This window comes from Phocoena sinus, chromosome 11 (assembly GCF_008692025.1).
Source record: "Phocoena sinus isolate mPhoSin1 chromosome 11, mPhoSin1.pri, whole genome shotgun sequence".
In the NCBI taxonomy this organism is placed as follows: Eukaryota; Metazoa; Chordata; class Mammalia; order Artiodactyla; family Phocoenidae; genus Phocoena; species Phocoena sinus.
Genome location: NC_045773.1, coordinates 82,687,695 through 82,707,198, shown reverse-complemented (window position 1 = coordinate 82,707,198; position 19,504 = coordinate 82,687,695). Strand labels below are relative to the sequence as shown.

At 41.1% G+C, this 19,504-nt stretch overlaps 5 non-coding genes across 5 annotated transcripts; 1 reads left to right on the top strand and 4 right to left on the bottom strand.

Moving 5' to 3' along the window:
- Window positions 1-375: 375 nt before the first annotated feature.
- On the bottom strand, window positions 376-448 carry TRNAA-AGC. The gene has a single exon. It is a non-coding gene; the product is annotated as a tRNA-Ala (tRNA).
- A 2,468-nt stretch (window positions 449-2,916) lies between these two features.
- TRNAM-CAU lies at window positions 2,917-2,989 on the bottom strand. Its single transcript has one exon. It is a non-coding gene; the product is annotated as a tRNA-Met (tRNA).
- Window positions 2,990-7,128: 4,139 nt separating this feature from the next.
- Window positions 7,129-7,201, bottom strand: TRNAR-ACG. Its single transcript has one exon. It is a non-coding gene; the product is annotated as a tRNA-Arg (tRNA).
- A 7,288-nt stretch (window positions 7,202-14,489) lies between these two features.
- On the top strand, window positions 14,490-14,583 carry TRNAI-UAU. The gene is made up of 2 exons: window positions 14,490-14,527; window positions 14,548-14,583. It is a non-coding gene; the product is annotated as a tRNA-Ile (tRNA).
- Window positions 14,584-17,302: 2,719 nt separating this feature from the next.
- TRNAA-UGC lies at window positions 17,303-17,375 on the bottom strand. The gene has a single exon. It is a non-coding gene; the product is annotated as a tRNA-Ala (tRNA).
- Window positions 17,376-19,504: the final 2,129 nt, after the last annotated feature.

Below are 19,504 nucleotides of genomic sequence, written 5' to 3'. Positions count from 1 at the left end.
GTCTCCCTCCCTCCCACTCTCCCCATCCCACCCCTCCAGGCTGTCACAAAGCACCGAGCTATGATTTCTTAAGTTTTGATTTGATCTTGCTTTTCTTTCAACTCTTTGGTAGAACCTCATTGTGATTTTGCTTTATAAGGTCAATTCCACCCATTGGTGCATGGTGTTACATTTTCCATGTGTTTTTTGATTTTTTTAATCTACTTAATTTATCATTAATGAGACATGCACATACCAAAGGCAGTAGAGCCAGCATTGCCCCGTTTTGTCCTTGCCCAGAGAAGGGTCCAAAGTGTATCGTTTTTTCATTTCTTTCTGTACTTTGGAAGATTTGGGGTTATCAACAAGAGCTCCTCAGTTGAGCCGATAAAAGGCTGGAGAATGTGGGCATCGATCCCACTACCTCTCACATGCTAAGCGAGCGCTCTACCACTTGAGCTAATTCCCCACCTCCAACTTTCTTCCTTTCCTCCCGTTTTTCAGGGGACTATCTCCATCCACGTCATTCCTTCTTTTGGGGCCGGCCAGAAGGTCAGGAAAAGTGAAGGCCATTAGGCTGGAGTAAGGGCACATCCTCTCAAAGATGCTCTGAGGCAAGCGCGCGGTTGGTACCTGTTCCTCTGGTAAGGAAGGGAGAAAGTCGCCTTGGGAAAAGTCTGGCCGCAAAAGTACCGGTTTCAGATTTTCCGGGATGGAAGAGATCACGTCCCAGTTGAGAGGACTCACGCAGAACACCAGGCTAATGCGGGAGGACTATCTCAGGTTGATTACCTGTCTCTCTCTTTTTCTTTTTCTTTTTTAAACATCTTTATTGGGGTATAATTGCTTTACAATGGTGTGTTAGTTTCTGCTTTATAACAAAGTGAATCAGTTATACATATACATGTGTTCCCATATCTCTTCCCGCTTGCGTCTCCCTTCCTCCCACCCTCCCTATCCCACCCCTCTAGGCGGTCACAAAGCACCGAGCCGATATCCCTGTGCCATGCGGCTGCTTCCCACTAGCTATCTACCTTGCGTTTGTTAGTGTGTATATGTCCATGACTCTCTCTCGCCCTGTGATTACCTGTCTCTTAAGCACGAAACTAAAGCAGCAAAGGAACATAAGTGGGAAGATCACTGGTTCCTTTTAGGGGAGGCGATGGGCTGAATTTTCCCGATGGTGGAAAGCAAAAGGCAGCACTTGTTTCCGCTCGCTTTCGGGCCAAGGACCTCTCGCGTGTCAAGCGAGCGTGATAACCACTACACCACGGAAACCTCCGCCTAGCATTGTTTCTGAGATAGTTATTAGATTCTTGCTGAGTTGGGTCTTGAGAAGTTACATATTTACGCTATATGCAAGAACAAAAATACATACTGTTACATACAAGAGCCATAGGAATTTAGAGGCGAGACATATCAGAGCGAAGGAAAACTATATGGACATTGAAGTGTACAGATGAAGAGTGAACACAGGATGGAAGGAACAGGCATGGAGGTATGGATCCTGTGTTCAGAAATATACCGGTTCAGTTGGAGGGGGTGTACGTGCGTGTGCGTGTGTGTAAAATAGACATGGAGGGAAACAGTGATTGAAAAGCCTGGACACATGAAGATACATTGGAGAAAACATTGTGGAGGCTTAAGAACCCTTGAAAAAATTCCACGCAGATGGCTTACATGATCAAGGTAACATTTTATGAAAGGTTTTTAATTTTGAATGCCAAATAGGTAGGAAATAGGGAAACCAAAATTGAAGAGAATGAAAAAGAAGTTATAAGATATTAAGGGATTGAGTGAGGTTTATTTTTTTAGCTCCTGAGATTAGCAATAGCATGAGTCTTTCTGCATCTCCAGCCCAGTACACTGTTTGGCACAGAATACATTCTCCATAAACATTATAGAATGGATGAAGGCATAGATGAATGAGAAGAAAGAGAAAGACTCTGGAGAGGTTGTGCAGGAAAGATCTACAGTATTTGACAATGTCTCAAGACAATGGATGTAGAGATTTGAGGGAGAAGAAGGAGTCAAGGACAATTAGAAGTCTTGAACCTGGGTGTCAGACACAGAAGTGATTTTGAATTAATGTCTGATGAATGGAAAAATGAATCCACTCATTTAAAAATATTTGTTCTATGAATGTATGAAGGAAGAAAGGAAGTGGTATGGAGAAAAACTGCTTATGAGACTATACCTTAAATTAAAAGAGAACCTCACATCTTTTCATACAGAAAAAAACAACTTTTCATGTCTGGTTTTGCTCCTTGGGGCTATTAGACCTGAGAAAAATGATTCAACTCCTCTGAAATTCAATTTCATCTTTCAAATAGAAATAATGATATTTGGGTTAGCTGCAAGGCTAAATCAAATGATTTGCATAAAATTAATAAACTTTTAGTACAATTTCTAGAATGTGTTGCAGATGTGAGGTCTACAGAAGTTACCCCACTTCCTCCTTCTATGTGCCATATTTCCAAAATCTCATAACAACCACAGCTGTTTTTATAGAGAAATACACGATGTGTGGAAGAGCTCCAAATTTCTAACTGCACCCAGACAGTGCATTCACAAGAAATATTTGTTACATAATTAAAAGAATAAATGATTTGTGGTTGGATGACATTTAGAACACGAATTTAGGAAAGAAAATTCCCCTGCTTCTTCCATCGGGCGGAGAGGAAGACCAAAAATATGGTATAGATTTTGTCTTAGATTTTGTCTTCTGGTGTAATCTAAATTTCTTGTCTATTTCACTCAAACCACTGAGAGGTGCAACAAACCAGAAAGCTGATTTCATCCTCTTGAGCAAATATAGAATATTGAGACATTTATCAAATGCTCATCTGGCAGCATTTGCTAATTTTCCTTTGTGTTGATTTCTTTAAGCACAGATGACACATGCTTTGCCCGGCGGACTGTGAAAACACTTATCGCTGCTCTCTCTGAGACTTGAACTCAGAACCTTCAGAATATGAGACTGACGCGCTGCCCACTGCGCTAAGTGGACAGGTACGCTATGGTTTTCGTTTTGAAAGTAAAATATGAAATAGTATTTTCCAAGAACATCTGCTTTATCTGTTTCCAGCTTTTAAAGAGTGTATGTACTCAATGTTACTTGAAAATCACTCCGTTTAAACCAATGTTACCCGGGTAAGATTCCACACCTATGAAAGGTGGAGTCCATGTCTTTCCGATATTCACCCTAAGATAGGACCATCTGGACCTCAGCACTAGGGACACTTCATTGTGTCTGTCTTTTGCTGGTCTTGTGTTGGAATGATGTCGTATTTCCTGCCTTCAGAGATCTCAGTGGATCTTACACCTTTCATGATCTCCTTTGTTGAAAGAAAAGTAGGAGGTGCCCAGTTAACATTAGTTCACTGACTGAATGAATCAATAGCCCTCAAATTTGTCTACAGTCCATACTTCTCCGTCTTAGTCTACATCTCCACTTGCATCTACATGACTGGAGACATTCTTCCCTACGAAAACTTAAACTGAGCTTAATGAAAAGTCTCCCTGCTTTTTTTTTTTTTGAGCCATATGTGCCATTCATCACGCTAAGAGATTTATGGAGATTATTTCATGTAGTCTAATTGAATTTTGGAAACAAAACTATTTATCATAATGTTACCAAACCAAACTTGGGGCCAATGGCCTCAGTGCAGCACAGCCAGTCTGCTGACATCAGGTTGTGGTGAAGGAAAGTACAGCATTTATTGCAGGGTGCCAAGCAAGGAGAACTGGCTCAAAAGACCCAAACGCCCCAAAAGCTTTCAGAGAAGGGTTTTTAAACACAGTCTGAGGGAGACATTCACAGGGTATATAATCAGCCAATGCGAAATTCCCTGATTAACTGATGGTGAGGTAACAGGGTGGTATTTCGGGAAACTCAATTATCAATTTTCTGGCTCCGACAAGTCTGGGATCTACACACTACTGGTCAGCATGCAGTCAACTTTGTCCATCTGGTGGGAGTTTTAGTATCTGCAAAATAACTGAAAGATATGGCTCAGAATATTATCCATAGCCCTTAAGGAGGAACTAAATGCTCTTGAGTTTGTTTTATGGCTAAACTATCAATATTATTATTTGTCTTGTTTGACTGCTTTCCTTTGTGTCTTCATTTTCTCACTTCTCTGATTAAATTTGCTCTTTGAACTGGGGGAAGGCCTAGGATGATAAAGCTTTTCTACAAACAAGAGGCAGGCAGGGGATACGGGGGATGGGGGTGGTGGGAAATCTGTCTCCGGGAAGGCCCTGCAGGGTCCTGCTCAGTTTCAATAATTTGCACTTTCCAGATATAATGGAAGCTCAGAGAAGTTATGTTCTTAAGGTTCTAGAGCTGCTAAATGGCAAAGCCTGAAGTGAGAACCAGATTTTAGATTGCAAAACATGAGCTCTTTCTCTACTCCAGCTCACGATAACACTGTTGGTTCTTCTCCACAGTAGTCCATTCATCCACACACCAGCTATCCAATTCCCAATCTCCTCTGTACTGGCCTTTTGGGCTTAGGCTTCCAAGTCAACTTTGACTCATTCTCCTCCTCCAAACCCCATATCCAATGACTTGCCAAATATTGAATGTTATTCTTGTGCAGCTCTTTTGAACCTGGCACTTCCTTTCCATTCATTTGGTACATAATTCACTGGGGAGTTGCACTTTGTCAGACACTGCAGTAGATTCTGGGGTTCTGAAGGAATCATACTACCCTGACCTCAAGAGATAGCAGAAAAAAAAACGTGGATGTGGGATGCTCAACTTCCAGATTCTCCAATTGAATCTCCAGGTATTTACAGCTAAGAAACTCTTTCTAAAATATGAGTTTCATGATACCATTCTTTTATTCTCTAACCATTCTTGATTCCTTAATTCTAATATGATCTTGTCTCTCTCTCAATCACTGATCCTTGTTTCTACTTGCATTGTGATCTTGATCAATTAGATCCATTGGTTGATGGCATTGTTCAGTTCTTCAATCTCTTCTATGATTTTTTTTGTCTACTAGATCTATTAATTATTGAAAGAGAATGGTTTTGAAGCTCTGTGGCCAGGGACTACACTTTTAGGATTGTTGTGTCTTCTTGGTCAATTGACCCTTTATAATTGTGTAACATTCTTCATTACTGCTGGTAAATTTCTTTGCTTTGAAGTCTACTTTGGCTGATACCAATACATTCACTTAAGCTTTCTTTTGATTAGTGATTTCATGTTGCATCTTTTCCTATTCTCTCATTTTAAACCTACCTCTATCACTACATTTGAAGTGAGTTTCTTATGGCCACTGTTTATATTTAATCCATTCTGACAATTTGTGGTTTTTAATTGATGTATTTAGAACATTTACCTTTAAGGTAATTATTGAGATTTTTGAATAGAGGTCTACCACTTTATAATTTGTTTTCTGTTTGTTTCCTCTCTTTTCATTCTTCTATTTTCCTTCTTCTCCAATTCTGTACCCTGTTGGAATGGTACTGAAATGCAAATTTAGTTACCACCCAGCCTAAATTCATTTACCAGCAAACTTTGCTTACAGAAAGTGTCCAAATACTTGCTCTAGGGATTTCCATATAAACACTTAAATTTTCACAGTGTATTTAGAATAAATATTTTATAATTCAAGTGAAATGTGGAAACCTTATCACCATTTAGGCTCTTTTACCCTAACCCCTGCTCATCACACTGAGCAGATGACATCTGAACTTTCCAGCTGTAAAGTTTCATAGTGACCAAGGTTTCAAGTTGATAATAAAAAGATGATAAAGTCTTCCAATCTTCCTAATGAATTTGAAGGGGGGAAAATACTGGAACGTGGTTTATTATTCACTTTTCTGGGAAACACTTGAGAGATCTGATTAGGGTGTTCGTTTACTTATGGTTCTGTTGGTTACAGCCTGCGGTTAACAGCCATTACCTTGTCAGTAATCTGGATAACCTAAATAGCCATTACCTTGTTAGAAATCCCCGAAACAGAGTGAAGCATAACTACAAGGTGTGTGTGGGGGGGTGGGCGGGGCGGTGTCAGTACCAATGAGTTTGAAAGTAGGAAGGGAATGAGAATGCAAATTCGTAAAGACTTGTCTCCTACACGGCACACACAATTGCTATTAATAGTGGTTGTCATTGGCTCGGCAACCCGGGCAGTGGTATTGGTGGCGTCTGCCTTTTGACTCCAGAATTGTATCTCCTGTTCCAAGCTTTTAAAGAAAAGGTTTGAGCTGGATTATCCTAAAAGGCCACAACTCAGCAGGGATGAAAGGAGCTGCTCTCCTTCTTTTTTCTTCTTTCTTTTCTTTGTTTGTCGCCCGAATTCCATCAGCCGCCTCCCGCGCTCTTTCAACATGTGTCTCAGTAGACAAGGAATGAAAAATTCGTCCATTTACTGCCCTTCTTCTGTCAGCGGACCCGGATGCTGTGCATCCTTGACCTTCACGAGAAGGCTCTTCTCGAGGGCAGAGACCACAGGGACTCCTCACCTTTGAGCCGCGAAGCTTGGGCTGCGCTTGATGCACGCTATGCGCGGCGCTGGATTGATGTTCTGCAGATACCTGTGGGGCAGGTAAACTTGCTGCTAGCTCTTCCCAGCAGATCCCAAACCCATCTCAGTCACTTCATAGACACAAGATCCACATTGTTCTCGTTTACTGTGTGAAGGTCTCATCGCTTACGAGCTGCTTCTCCTCACTCGTGGTTCCTTTAACACCTGACTGCTGATTCCCTCCTTACTTAACGTTTCTCTCTGTTGTTTATGACATCGCTGTAGTTTGTTTCGGTGCGAACTTGGACAGCTGAACACTGGAGAAAATTTAGCAGGATTCGTCGAGGATTCTATTCACACTAACTCTCAAGAGAGCACTGTGTTCTCAAGAGGCAAGTGTTCTGAAAAGGGAGCGTTTTTCATGCAAGACGGGTGGGTACAGAAGATATTATAAGTCGATTTGTGCAAGATTCTTGTCCTATTCTTTTGTATATCTTTTCTAGTCCTGCCCCGCCCCAGCCCCATCTTCCCTCCATTCTTCTCGGTTGTGTGGTGATCGAAGAATAACACCACAGGTTTTATAAGGACCTCCTCATAATAAAACAGCCTGAAATGATTTGTAAATAACTCAGTACACACCTTCCCCGAGAACAGGGAACAATAGCCCCGAGCCAGCCAGGAGTCGAACCTGGAACCTTCTGATCCGTAGTCAGACGCGTTATCCATTGCGCCACTGGCCCTGCTTTTGCCAGTTTTCTTTAAACCATTATTAATTAGCCTTTACGAGGTTTTTGCATTTTCATACCATCAAATTTCTGGATGTGGCTTGATGTGCACTGTCCTTCTGATTTGTCTGCCCTCTTTTCTCCCAGATGATAGAATATAAAGATTCGCGGTCTACTTTGAAGCCTCATTATAGCAATAACCTGCCAGCCTCATGTCCTTGACCTCGTGGTGAGGGACCTGGAAGTAGCAAATGATGGAGTTTTTAGGGCTTTGCTAATGAAGGAAGGAAACCAGGAAACAGGGACCAGAGTAAACAAACGGAGTAGGGGAAATACTCGCAAACCTAATCGAGTTATTAATTCTTCCCCAGTTTAGATGGTGTTCTTTCCTGTACTCCTGGGGTGCAGAGCACACCCCTCATTTTGGCATTTATCACAGTGTTGTGAACAGCTGTTTGCTCAGCGGTCCTCCCCACTCAATTTTATATTCCTTAAGGGCAGCACGCTCGGTATCTACAATGACTAATCTTACATTAAAAGTCTGCATGCGCGAATGAAGAGTTGAGTGAGAAAAATGCCAGTGAGCAACAGGAAAACAATTTAATTTATGGTACACGTAGGCATCACGAGTCTGTGATTCCATGTTATCTCAACCCGGGTGTTTAATTGGAAGAGCAGTGGAGTGCCGTATACAGCAGCAGAATCCTAGTTTCCAGAATATAGGTTTGTGGCTCACAGTGGCTGTTTATGTGCTCAGGGGCTGAGGCTGGGCATGTGTCCATTAAGTCTAAAGCCAGCGACAATCAGACGGTAGGGCTGGGCTGGAGCTAGTGGCTGAGATGTAGGCTTTCTAAGTGAAGAGAATGTCTAGTCTGCTGATATAAAAGAAACAGCTTAGTGAACCAAGTGCGCACCACACTGATATATTTAATACCACTTAGTGGTTGGCTTCGAGTTTTTCATGATACCAGTCATCAGGAGGACTTACAACACAATGCTTATAAAACTATAAGACACCTAGCCCAAAGATCCGTCCCCAATCAAGGAAACTTTCAGTAATAGCTCTACAACAATTCAAACAACAGCATTCAATTGGCTTAAACAAAGTGGATTTATTATCGCACTTAACAAGTCTGGAAGGTAGAGAGGCTACGTGCCTCGTTAACTCGATGGCTCCATGATGTCATCAGGACCAAGTTTTTTTGAATCTTTGTGTTCTGTCATTCTCAATATATGGATCTCGTACTCCAGCTGGTTTCCTTGCAATACCTCAAACTCTCACAATATCAAGGTAAAGTCCAGAAAAAAAAACAGACTTCTTTACTGTATCTCTTACTGAGAACAATTTCTCTGATATGCTCCCCAGTGGATTTCCCCCACACTGGCTAAATTTGTATCATATATTCTCACCTAATCCAAGTACTGCCAAGAATGTGACCACTGTGATTAATTAGATCAATCATAATTCTGCCTCAGGAGCTGAGAATTGGGCTCACCTCCTGCAAAGCCAAGGCAGTATAGAGAAGGTTATGTGAATAAAATCATGTTTCTGTTGGAAAGGAGGAATGCGGGCGCTGGTGTTGGTGACTGGTGGTGGAATAGGCAAGCAGTATTAGCTGCTATATCCTACACCATCCCCATGTTTGGAATAAAATGAAATAATTTTTTTTTTTTTTTTTTTTTTTTTTTCTTCTGTACGCGGGCCTCTCACTGCTGTGGCCTCTCCCATTGCGGAGCACAGGCTCCGGACGTGCAGGCTCAGCGGCCATGGCTCACGGGCCCAGCCGCTCCGCGGCATGTGGGATCCTCCCGGACCGGGGCACGAACCCATGTCCCCTGCATCGGCAGGCGGACTCTCAACCACTGCGCCACCAGGGAAGCCCTGAAATACTTTTTAAAAGCATTTTTAAGAGCTCCATTCCTTACATTATTAACTCACATTAGACATAGATAAATTTCCAGATCTAACCATCATAAAATGCATTTGATATACAGCTTATATTCAGTATTTGTATTCAGAGCAAGTACATTAATTGTACATGATGACATATTGACTTATAAATCAGAACTGTGTCAAGTTTGGCCATTAATAATGCCATACATCACCTATCTTCATGACTGCATAGTAAAATGACACTACAGTTTCTGAATTTGGAGTGTCAGAGGCTAATACATGTATAATAGTGTAAAGATCTGAAGCTCAACCTTAAATAGTTCCAGGACAGGGCAGGAATCTTAAGTTCCTAACTCTGGAAATCAGTAGTTTATGCTACCTAAACTTGTCTGTAAAGTATATAACACTCACGGGTCCCAGGCTTATTTTTGCAGCTTTTTAAATAACAGTTGGCAGTTTAAGTTTGTTTCTTCATCACAATCTGTTCATTTCCAGAATAAGCATAGTTTAACGTTTTCTGTCTTAATGTTTACTCTCTATTCTTATCACTGTTCACGTAGAAGAAACTTGATATGGAAAAAAAAAGAGCAGACTTAGAGAGAGACTCTGCCTTTTGCTGGAATATGTGAATTTGGACAAATCACTTTACTCTTTTAGTCACCCCACTACCTTATCTGCAAAATGGCATGATACTTACTTTGCAGGTTTGTGGTGAGATTAAATTACACAAAGCAGGTAAAGTCCTGGCAACTGTTTAGGCTGTCAATAAAAAGTAGCCGTCATTGATAGCAATGTCCAACTACTTCCCAATCTCTTCTAAAGCTTAATCTTGATAACTCAAAAAGCATATATTGAATATTCATTTACCGAGCAAAATGTGAAAACCTAAGGATTCACAGGTAAAGCTTAATCCAAATTCCTCAAAAAGCTAACATCAAGTCAGAGAGACAAATCTAAATTCATAATTACAATACAACAGGAGAACTGCTACTCCAGAAATAAGGAAGAAAGTGTGCCAGCAGCATGGAAGTACAGCAATTAACTCTGGAAGGGAAGTCAGGGGAAGCTCTTCATGACATCACATTTCAACTTAATCTTGAAGGAGAAACAAATTTGACTTTGTGAAGAAGGAGGAAATAAAGGGCCAGAGGGTTCCGTACTTGTATGACTAAATGTCACAAAAGTTGCCTGGTATATTTGAGGAAAGCAGTTTCATGTGGTAGAACTACAGTTTTAATTGGCATGGAGAGGAGGAGCAGGAAAAGTGGCTGGAAAGGCAGCTTGACGGGGCACACGGGGGTTCTGATATACTGGCAATATTGGGTTTTTTCTAGACATGGTGGCTCATTTCTTATCCTTCCAACTGTACATATACATTTTAATACTTTTTGCATGTATGACATGTATGAGATCAATCACAATAAAAAAATTAAAACATTTCGAAAGATAGGTTGGTGCCAATTTATAAATAACTTTATTTATCAAGATAAGGAATTTATCCTGAAGGCAAGAAGAAGGCAAAATAGGTCTTTGGGGTTTTTTTTGCGGTACGCAGGCCTCTCCCGTTGCAGAGTACAGGCTCCAGACGCGCAGGATAAGCTGCTACGGTTCACGGGCCCAGCCGCTCCCCGGTACGTGGGATCCTCCCAGACTTTGGGCACGAACCCGTGTCCCCTGTATGAGCAGGCGGACTCTCAACCACTGCGCCACCAGGGAAACCCTATATCCCTTCTTAAACACCCATATAAGTCCAACCTCCTTGCCTTTTCTCATACTCAGCTTGCAGAGCTCTCCCTCCTCATCTCCTAACCAAATCCTCTCCAGGTCACAGACTGACCCTGTGTCCCTCACTAGCAAGAACTGAAATCTTTCTCCCTGATCTATACGTCTTCTCTGAGCCAATTGTACACAACCGTCCACAGCCTTGTATTGTTACTATGCTTTTCCTGGGTGTCCGGCTATCTTGTCTCATCACCTACACTAGAAGTCCCTGGAAAACAACAGCGCAACTTGTTAATCTCCCACCACATTTAGCGTAGTGCTTTACATGTAGCAGGATCTCAGTGAATATCTGTTAACAGAAAGGAAAAAAACATAGCATATACCAAATACATTCCCTAGTGATGTCAAGAGAAGTAAAAGTTTTCTGATGCTCTGCAGCCTCAACATTCCCCTCCATCATCACTCCCCTCAAATCACAGCCCCCTTCCCCCCTTCTCTCACTGTTAATGATCCCAGCTTACCTTTTCTCTTATTTCTTCTTTTAATATTTCTGTTTCAGCTTTCATCTTTTGATTATACTTTGTTTTCTCCAGCACCTTTTAACACAGAGGCCCATCCTAGTCTTCTCTTCAAGAGTAGAACCTTGTGGTGCCTTCCTGTCTCCTCACTGGCAGAAACATTTAGTGACATCATAAGTATGTGAACTCTACATCCCAACAAAAATGTGAGATCCTAACCCGCTGGCGCTGTTTTTAAAAAATATGTCATCTCCCAACCCCCTCCACCCAGCAAGTCCTTTGTTTTCTTTGATACACGTGTGCCTCAAAAGTTATGGCTTGTGCCCTTAGTTCTAACTTCTAATACAGAATAGGCAAGAGTACTGTATTCTCATAAAAGGCTAAGGGACACTTGAGAGAGAAAATGGGATAATCAGGGAAATAACTGGGAAGATTTAAGTGGAAATTAGTTTTGTGTTAAGGGTGCGGTGGTTCATACTACACCCTTCAATTCCTTCACCAGAATGATATTAAGACACGTAATGCCTTCTGATCGCAACCTTACTGTCTAACACACTGCTTGGCAATGGTGGACATTCTGCATGTTTGTTGATGAAGGAATTAACAAACAAATGAATAAATGGAAGTGAGACAAAAAAGCAGAGGGTTGCTAGGAACCTCTGTTTAAAATTTTCTTAAATGTAAGCTCTGGGAAGGCAGGGATTCTGTTTGTCTCTTCTATTCACTTATGACTTCTGGCACAAGGCAGGTGCTAAATAAATATTTGTGGAATCGATGACTAATCCAGGAACAAAAGGATCATCCTTAGGACAGACGGTTGGCATATCTGTCAGTTTCCCTCAACTGGCTATTTTTGTTGTATGTGCACTATATACCAACATATTCCTAGGATCAGCTAGGATATCACAGTGTGCATTAGTAATACATTTCCAGCTTAGCACTATAGGTTTATGTGTCAATCAGTTAAACTATTAAAAGAGGATAGCATGGTGATGCTATTGGCTGGGAAGAGAAGGACTATTTATGAAACCAGAGGTAACTCAACAAGGTAAAGACTGCTTTTGAAAATCATGTGCACATGGAAACCCAGCCCTGAGACTTAGAAAGAGTAGATATTGCAAGACAATATCTTTAAGTCTCAAGGTTGGTGGGGTCCCCATTGAGAAGAGCACCATACTTTCTCCTGAGCTTTGAAATGACCCCAGAAAACAAAGTATACAGGCAAATAGATTTCTGTTGATGTCAAAAAAGGAATAAATAGAAACTATAAATATATTTAGCAAGCAAATTGTTTGCTGTAAACAGTGGGTCACTTACTCTTTCCCGTATAGACAACCTCTCAGCCTACACATTAAAAAAATTAATTAATTAATTACTCCACGTTCACTTGAAGGCACACACTCCCTTAATATAAGACGACAGTTCTTTGTTTAAAATGACTTGGAAAAGGAATCAGGTAGGAGAAGCTAGAGACAGAGAACCTCGATTCAAATCCTAGTTTTGCCACTTACTCTTTGCTAAGTCACTTCTTATAGTAAGAGACTGCTGCTGAATTTGCTGAATGTAATAGCAATATTGCACTCATATAAAGAAAAGAAAGTAAAATAAAAGGAAAAGAGTTCTTATCTCTAAGGCATAAGTTAGGGTGAAATGATATGTCTAGATTTTACTTCCACTCCCGCCTCCAACCGCCTACCCCCAACACAAAAATAGTACTGGGAAGACAGAAGAAACAAGATCGGTAAAATGTTGATGATCGTAAGACCGATTTCATGGGAGTTCATTATCTAATTACGTCAACTTCACTGTGTTTGAAAATTTCCATAATAATACGTTTAGAAATATAAATTTGACATCTCAGTCACCTAAAAGGCTAGAAGCTAATTTCTTTTTCTTTTGTAAACACTCTACTCACATTACTGAAAATGCTGCCTGCTCTCTATTATATTCAATTGTGCTCACTGATATATTTTTTAAATTGTATGACTTTTCGGGGTCTCTCAGATATAAACTCCACAAGAGATTGACTGTTTTGTTCATTTACGCTTATCTTTCATTAAACACAGTAAGTGGTCAGGCAATATTGTTTGTATATTATTTCAATAAAAAAAATCTACCCCTGTAGGATTGCTGTAGAACTAGACTGAGAAAATAAATGTAAAAGTACTTTTAAAAAAAAGCACTGTATAAATTCTACTTCAAACCATCATCATAATTATTATTGGAAATTTGAATCCTTTGCTCCATTTTTAAACATCATACCAAAATTTGACACTAGCATTGCTCCATGGAGATCCCTATTATCTCATTAAGAAAATTAAGTAACTTAAAGAAGTGACTAGAATGAGCCTAAGTGTTTTAAAGAATCTCCTAGGACAGTATAAAAATGTATACACCAGGTAGTTTGTATTCTTGCCCAAATTTAAAATCTAGCAGCACACAGGCCGAATGAGCTATCGTTGCGCATATTTAAAACTATATGCTTGGATTCGGAATACTTACAAGTCAACTGGGTCACAGCAGGTCGATGATACAAATGTGCTTTAGGTTCAAATACTGCTTTCTGAAGTTATCCAAATATTACATTTAAAAAACGCCAAAGACATTCAATAAGAGGTATACCTTGCGGGTAGATTGTCTTCTAACACGTGAAAGATTACCACCAAACTAAGCAAATGTGCTCTGGAAGCCCACAGGAATTCTGGATGCTCACACACTCTGAGATAGCCTGCAACGGCTTCGTGGTCCTCCCACATTCACCCCCTTCCCAGGCTCAGAGAGCAAGCCTCCCTCCGACGCCCCGAGGAGAAGCATCCCGGAGAGAGACAAATGGAAGGGCTCCGGGACCCACACAACAGCAGAAGTCTCTCCCGCCCACTCTGCCCACTGAAAGTCCTCCTTGGAATGCTCGAGGAGGTCGGAGTCTCCCGAGTGTCTGCACTTTTCTCGGTCGTCTTGAAAGTATCCGCCCCCGTTTCCGCAGAGCACCCTCCGCGTCTTCAGGATTGGTGGCCGGGTGGGGTCTGCAGCTGACCACAGTCCGCCTTTGTGCGCAAGATGCAGTTGCGGGACTCCGGGAAGGATGGAGGCACTTGTACCTTTGCGACCGGAGAAAAACTGAATATTCCTGCATAGGCGATGTAATGGGTGATCGAAAAGAAATATAGGAGCTCCAGTGGCGCAATTGGACAGCGCGCGGTACTTATATGGCAGTATGTGTGCGAGTGATGCCGAGGTTGTGAGTTCAATCCTCACCTGGAGCAGTATTTTCCAATCGGAGATTAGCATCCCTCGAAGAGACCCTTTCCCCTTTGCTTTCCTGTCTACTACACCATCTTCGATGTGTTTCTTTGAATTTGTCCTATAGCATTTATTCTTACCGCTTCCTTAGCGCCAATTAGCGTCAAGCAATTACCGACTGAATGAATCTTTTGTGCTGCAGTGGGTTAGCTTCTCTAATTCTTTATCCCCACCTTGTCTTGCAAGCTGATCTCAAATAAAGAACATTTCCTGACACTCCCTCCACCACCCCGTCTCACTTTGCTCTTATGACCATCATTCCTCAGGGATCCCCTGGTGCGTACTTAGAAATCGCTAAGTAACTTCCCGGAGGTGATAAGCATTGAACTCCATTAGAGGGAATCAAAAGTGGGAACTTGCATGGAGTTCCTGCTTGATTAAAGCTCTGGTTTGAGGGGAAAATAAAATACTGTTTTCTGAAAAGAGAGTCACCTGTAGTATTTTTCCCACATTTAATTTCACCCTGATGAACTAACAACCATGCAGTTTTTATCAACTGAGAAACAAAACCTGGCATCCTCAAATGATCCAACTGTCTGGGCCTGGAAAAGGATTAGTGATAATGAGGCCCAGAAACCAGAAATCTGTAGAACAACATTACAGGGAAAAGCGTATTGTTGTGAGTGGTGTAGGTAGTGATTTTGACTTAAAAATATGCTCCCCCTTCCACAACAACACAAGGAGTATGCCTGGTCATACATCTTATCACATGCTTCCCCACTTCGCCCCAAGAGGGTGAATTGAACTAAGTAATTTAGAGTACTTTTCCTAGCTGCAAATATTATCCCATACTTGAAAGCATGTATGTCCCACCCAGGACAGGTCGCAGAAGGTGCATGTAATAAAGCTGGGTCCAGAGAACTCTCTCTTGAGGTCTGGATTCCTAAATATGTCCTGCATGTAACAGGACATTGTCCAGTCATAGAGTCATCTCCCTGGGAAAGGTAGGGAGGTCCCATCCAGAAAAGCACCAGATAATAAAGTGGATACCTTATCACTTCATAGCTCCTGCTAAGCCACGAGAGTATCTTGGAAGCTGTCAAAGTATATATTTAGGTTATATGCAGTATTTTGTATCATACTAGACATTTTGTTTTATTTAATATGATTTTAATTCTTTAGATTTAAAAACTTAACCATTGCACCCATTGAAACATAAACTGAAGCACATTAAAATTTGTAAGGGTTTATTTGAGCGAGCAGCCATTCAAATTAGGGAGTGCCAAACAAAAAGTGGTTAGGAGGCTCTGCAGGCAGAAGCTAGAGGCAAGACTTTAGTAGAGATGTCAGAAGCAAAGCAAAGCAATTATTTGATTGGCTATAGCTTAAGACTGCTTTATGTGGGAAAGCCTAGCTGGCTCATTGTGATAAGCTGTTCTTAGATTTCATTTTCTCAGATTCCAGCTTTGTTTTGCTTACCTAAGCTACCAAGGCATTTAGAGCCACCTCAGTCTAATGGTCTCCTTGCTTAATTACTTTAACAAAGCCCTGCCAAATTGTGCTTTCCTTTTACAGAATAGTATAAAAACATACAGTAAACATACATTGTAAACTTAGTAAGATAAAATTGGGCTTTATAAAATTAGAAACTTTCATGAAAAGAGTAAATATGGGGCTTCCCTGGTGGCGCAGTGGTTGAGAGTCTGCCTGCCGATGCAGGGGACACGGGTTCGTGCCCCGGTCCGGGAAGATCCCACATGCCGCGGAGCGGCTGGGCCCGTGAGCCATGGCCGCGGAGCCTGTGCTCCGCAACGGGAGAGGCCACAACAGTGAGAGGCCCGCGTACCGCAAAAAAAAAAAAAAAAAAAAAAAAAAAAAAAAAAGAGTAAATATGGTGTCTTAGTTGGTTTGGGCTGCTATAATAGAAATACATAGACTGGGTGGCTTGTAAAAAAACCCAACGTTTATTTCTCACAGTGCTGGAGACTGGAAAGACCAAGATTAATACACCAGCTGATCAGGTGTCTGGTGAGAGCCTTCTGGTTTTGCTGACTTCCTGCATAGTGGAAGGGGCAAACAAGCTCTCTGGGGCCTTTAAAAATTTTTTTTTATTGGGGTGTAGTTGATTTACAGTGTGGTGTTAGTTTCTGCTGTACAGTGAAATGAATCAGTTATACTCTGGGGCCTTGTAAATGAAGGCACAAATCCCATGCATGAAGGCTCTGCCCTCATTAGCTAATCATCTCCCAAAGGCCTCACCTCCTAATACCATCACCCTGACCATTAGATTTTCAAAATATAAATTTTAGGGGGGCACAAATATTCAGACTGTAGCACCTAGAAAACAAAGTAGTTCTACTAATATATATTTTCAAATGCTTTTTTTTTTGAGAAAAAAGAAAAATGTAGTCAGAGCATAATATAGTCAGAAAATAATGAAAATGAGATATCTTAAAGTTTATATGACTCTGTCAAGGCTCCACTTAGGTTTCAATTCTAATCCTTAAAAGCTTCTATAATTACAGAGAATAAAATAAATATATGCACCACAGCCTTCTTTTATTCCTCATTAAGTGTCATCACTTGCTCTGGACTTGTTCCCCACCACTGTGCCCTTGTCTTGGGTGTTGTAGAATGGTAAACAACCTCATAGAGAAAAAACATGAATGTTTTAACTACTTCCCTTTAACACATCCAATTATTCCTGGCTTTGAATCTGCCTCAAGCCGCTGACCCAAAAACTGGAGAATGTGGGTATCGATCCCACTACCCCTCGCACGCAAAGCGAGTGCTCTTCCACTTGAGCTAATTCCCCTTCCCCTGGGAGTGGATGTCATCGATGTCATCACTATATCCATATGTCTTTCAGGCCCTCTAGGATCCGTTGGTAATTTTATGCCCACCAAGGCCAAACTGTACGGAATGGAGTTGAGACAACTCGTAAGTAGCCTCGTGCAGGAATCCCCGACCACCGAGCAAAGGAGAGTGAAAAACAGCTAGACCTGGAAGGTCGCTCTAGGAAAGCTCTAGCTTTGCCCTATTTTAACTTCCTGGACCTCTCCGCAGAGGGAGAGGAAGCCCTGAGCAGGACCACCAACTCATCACTTAGCTCTCTCCAAATGCTCTGCCTTCCTCTTTTGTAATAAAGGGAGGGCTATCACTGAATAGAGAAGTTTAGAGACTTCTGCAGGTGTAAAGAAGAGCAAAGCTCCAGCACAGCCTCACAGTCCAGGCTTTTCCATATGTGGCTTCTGAAAAAATATGAGCTACTCTCACACATTTTCCCCACAGAAGGTATTTTGATTTTCCCCAAATACATTGCTACCAAATACAGGATGCAGCCAGAGTGTGAGTGGAAGAGTGCAGGGGAGGCTGGTGAGAGAGGGCAGAGGTCTATCACCAGGGTGTAAGTCATCGATAGTTATTAAAGGGTTTTAATCAGGCTTATAGTATGCTCAGGTTGCCAGTTTACTGTCTTGATGTCTGGGTAGACAGTGGGCTGGAGATGGCATGCTGATTACTTAACCAGGAGACCTCTGACATCCACAGAGCATGGCCAGAGAGTGAGATAACTCAGTGAGGTTTTGAGAGTTAAGTCACCACGAGAATAGTTGGATTGGATGCCTAAAGAGGGAAGAGATGGATGAAGGCAATGAGGAGCAACTTTAGTCTTGATTTTAAAATGCAGGAGTGGAGGAGAGCGGCAGGGCAGACTATTAGGAAGGTAGTAGTCTTGAACTTGCAAGCTTATGTTACTCAAGCCTTGCACTTTTGTAGAAATCTACTGAGAATAATTTTGCTTCTTGTTTTACACATAGACCATCTCTTTTTAAACAGTGAAATCTAGAAGCATTCCTACTTTGTAGACTCTTAATGGCAATAGAAAATAAATGGAAACACAAGTAATAGACAATAGCATCATAAACAAACAAAGAAAAACTGTGGTTCTCTCCACAGCTGTTCCTGAAAATAGTGGCAGAATTGGCTGATTGAAAACTATTTATTCAACAAATTATACTGATAACTTCTAGAATTTTGAAGATGAATGAACACCCTCTTTATCTATTAAAGATTCTTATTGAACAGATGAAAGGAAACACAAAATAATATAATGCCTGAGATTGACCTCACAATAATATGGAAAACCAGTTTGGCAAAATGTTGATAATTGTTGAAGCATATGTGATGCGTACTTGGAGATACTTGACTCTTTCTTATTCTCGCAATAATTTCTTTTGGGACTGTGATTATATATATGGTAGGACTTCTCTCCTAGCCTTCATTTTTCCTATTCCTCTTTCCTAATTTCCAACTACCTGTATCAGTGGATAGTATTTTACATAGTTCCCTCAAATCTAACTTCCAGTTTCCTAATTCTCCCTTCTGCTCTATCTAATCTGCCATCTAATAAATCTGTTTATGTTTTCAGTGTTTTAATTTTCAAATTCCTCTTTAATAATTTCAAATACATGAGAGTTAGTGTATTACTTTCCCAATGATTCACCGTCCCTTCCTGTGAAAGGCCTATTTTTGACAATTTTCCTGTTAATTATACTGTCCTTCCTTGTGAAAGTAATATAATTCCTTTACCCTTTGCTATCAGAACTGACAACAGGATGCATATGATTGCTTTGTATGCCTCCTTGCCTTTGCTCAGGTCCTTTCCTCAGTCTGGGACAACCTCATTCTTCACCACCCCTAGAAAACTTGCTCGTCAAGATTCACCTTCAATGTTACCTTCTTTTCCTGGGCATTTATTATCAATCTGATTAGTCAGAATTAGTTCCTATTCTTGTTCGTTCATCTGTTCGTTGTGTTCATTCTTATGAAACAGGGAGATGGAGCTGAACACTCTTTTTTCCCCTCTTTCTTCCTTCGAATTATTTTCTTGCTAGTGTTGAGTTTCTTGACGTTTTCAGTACCAGAACGCTTGGAAAACCTAGT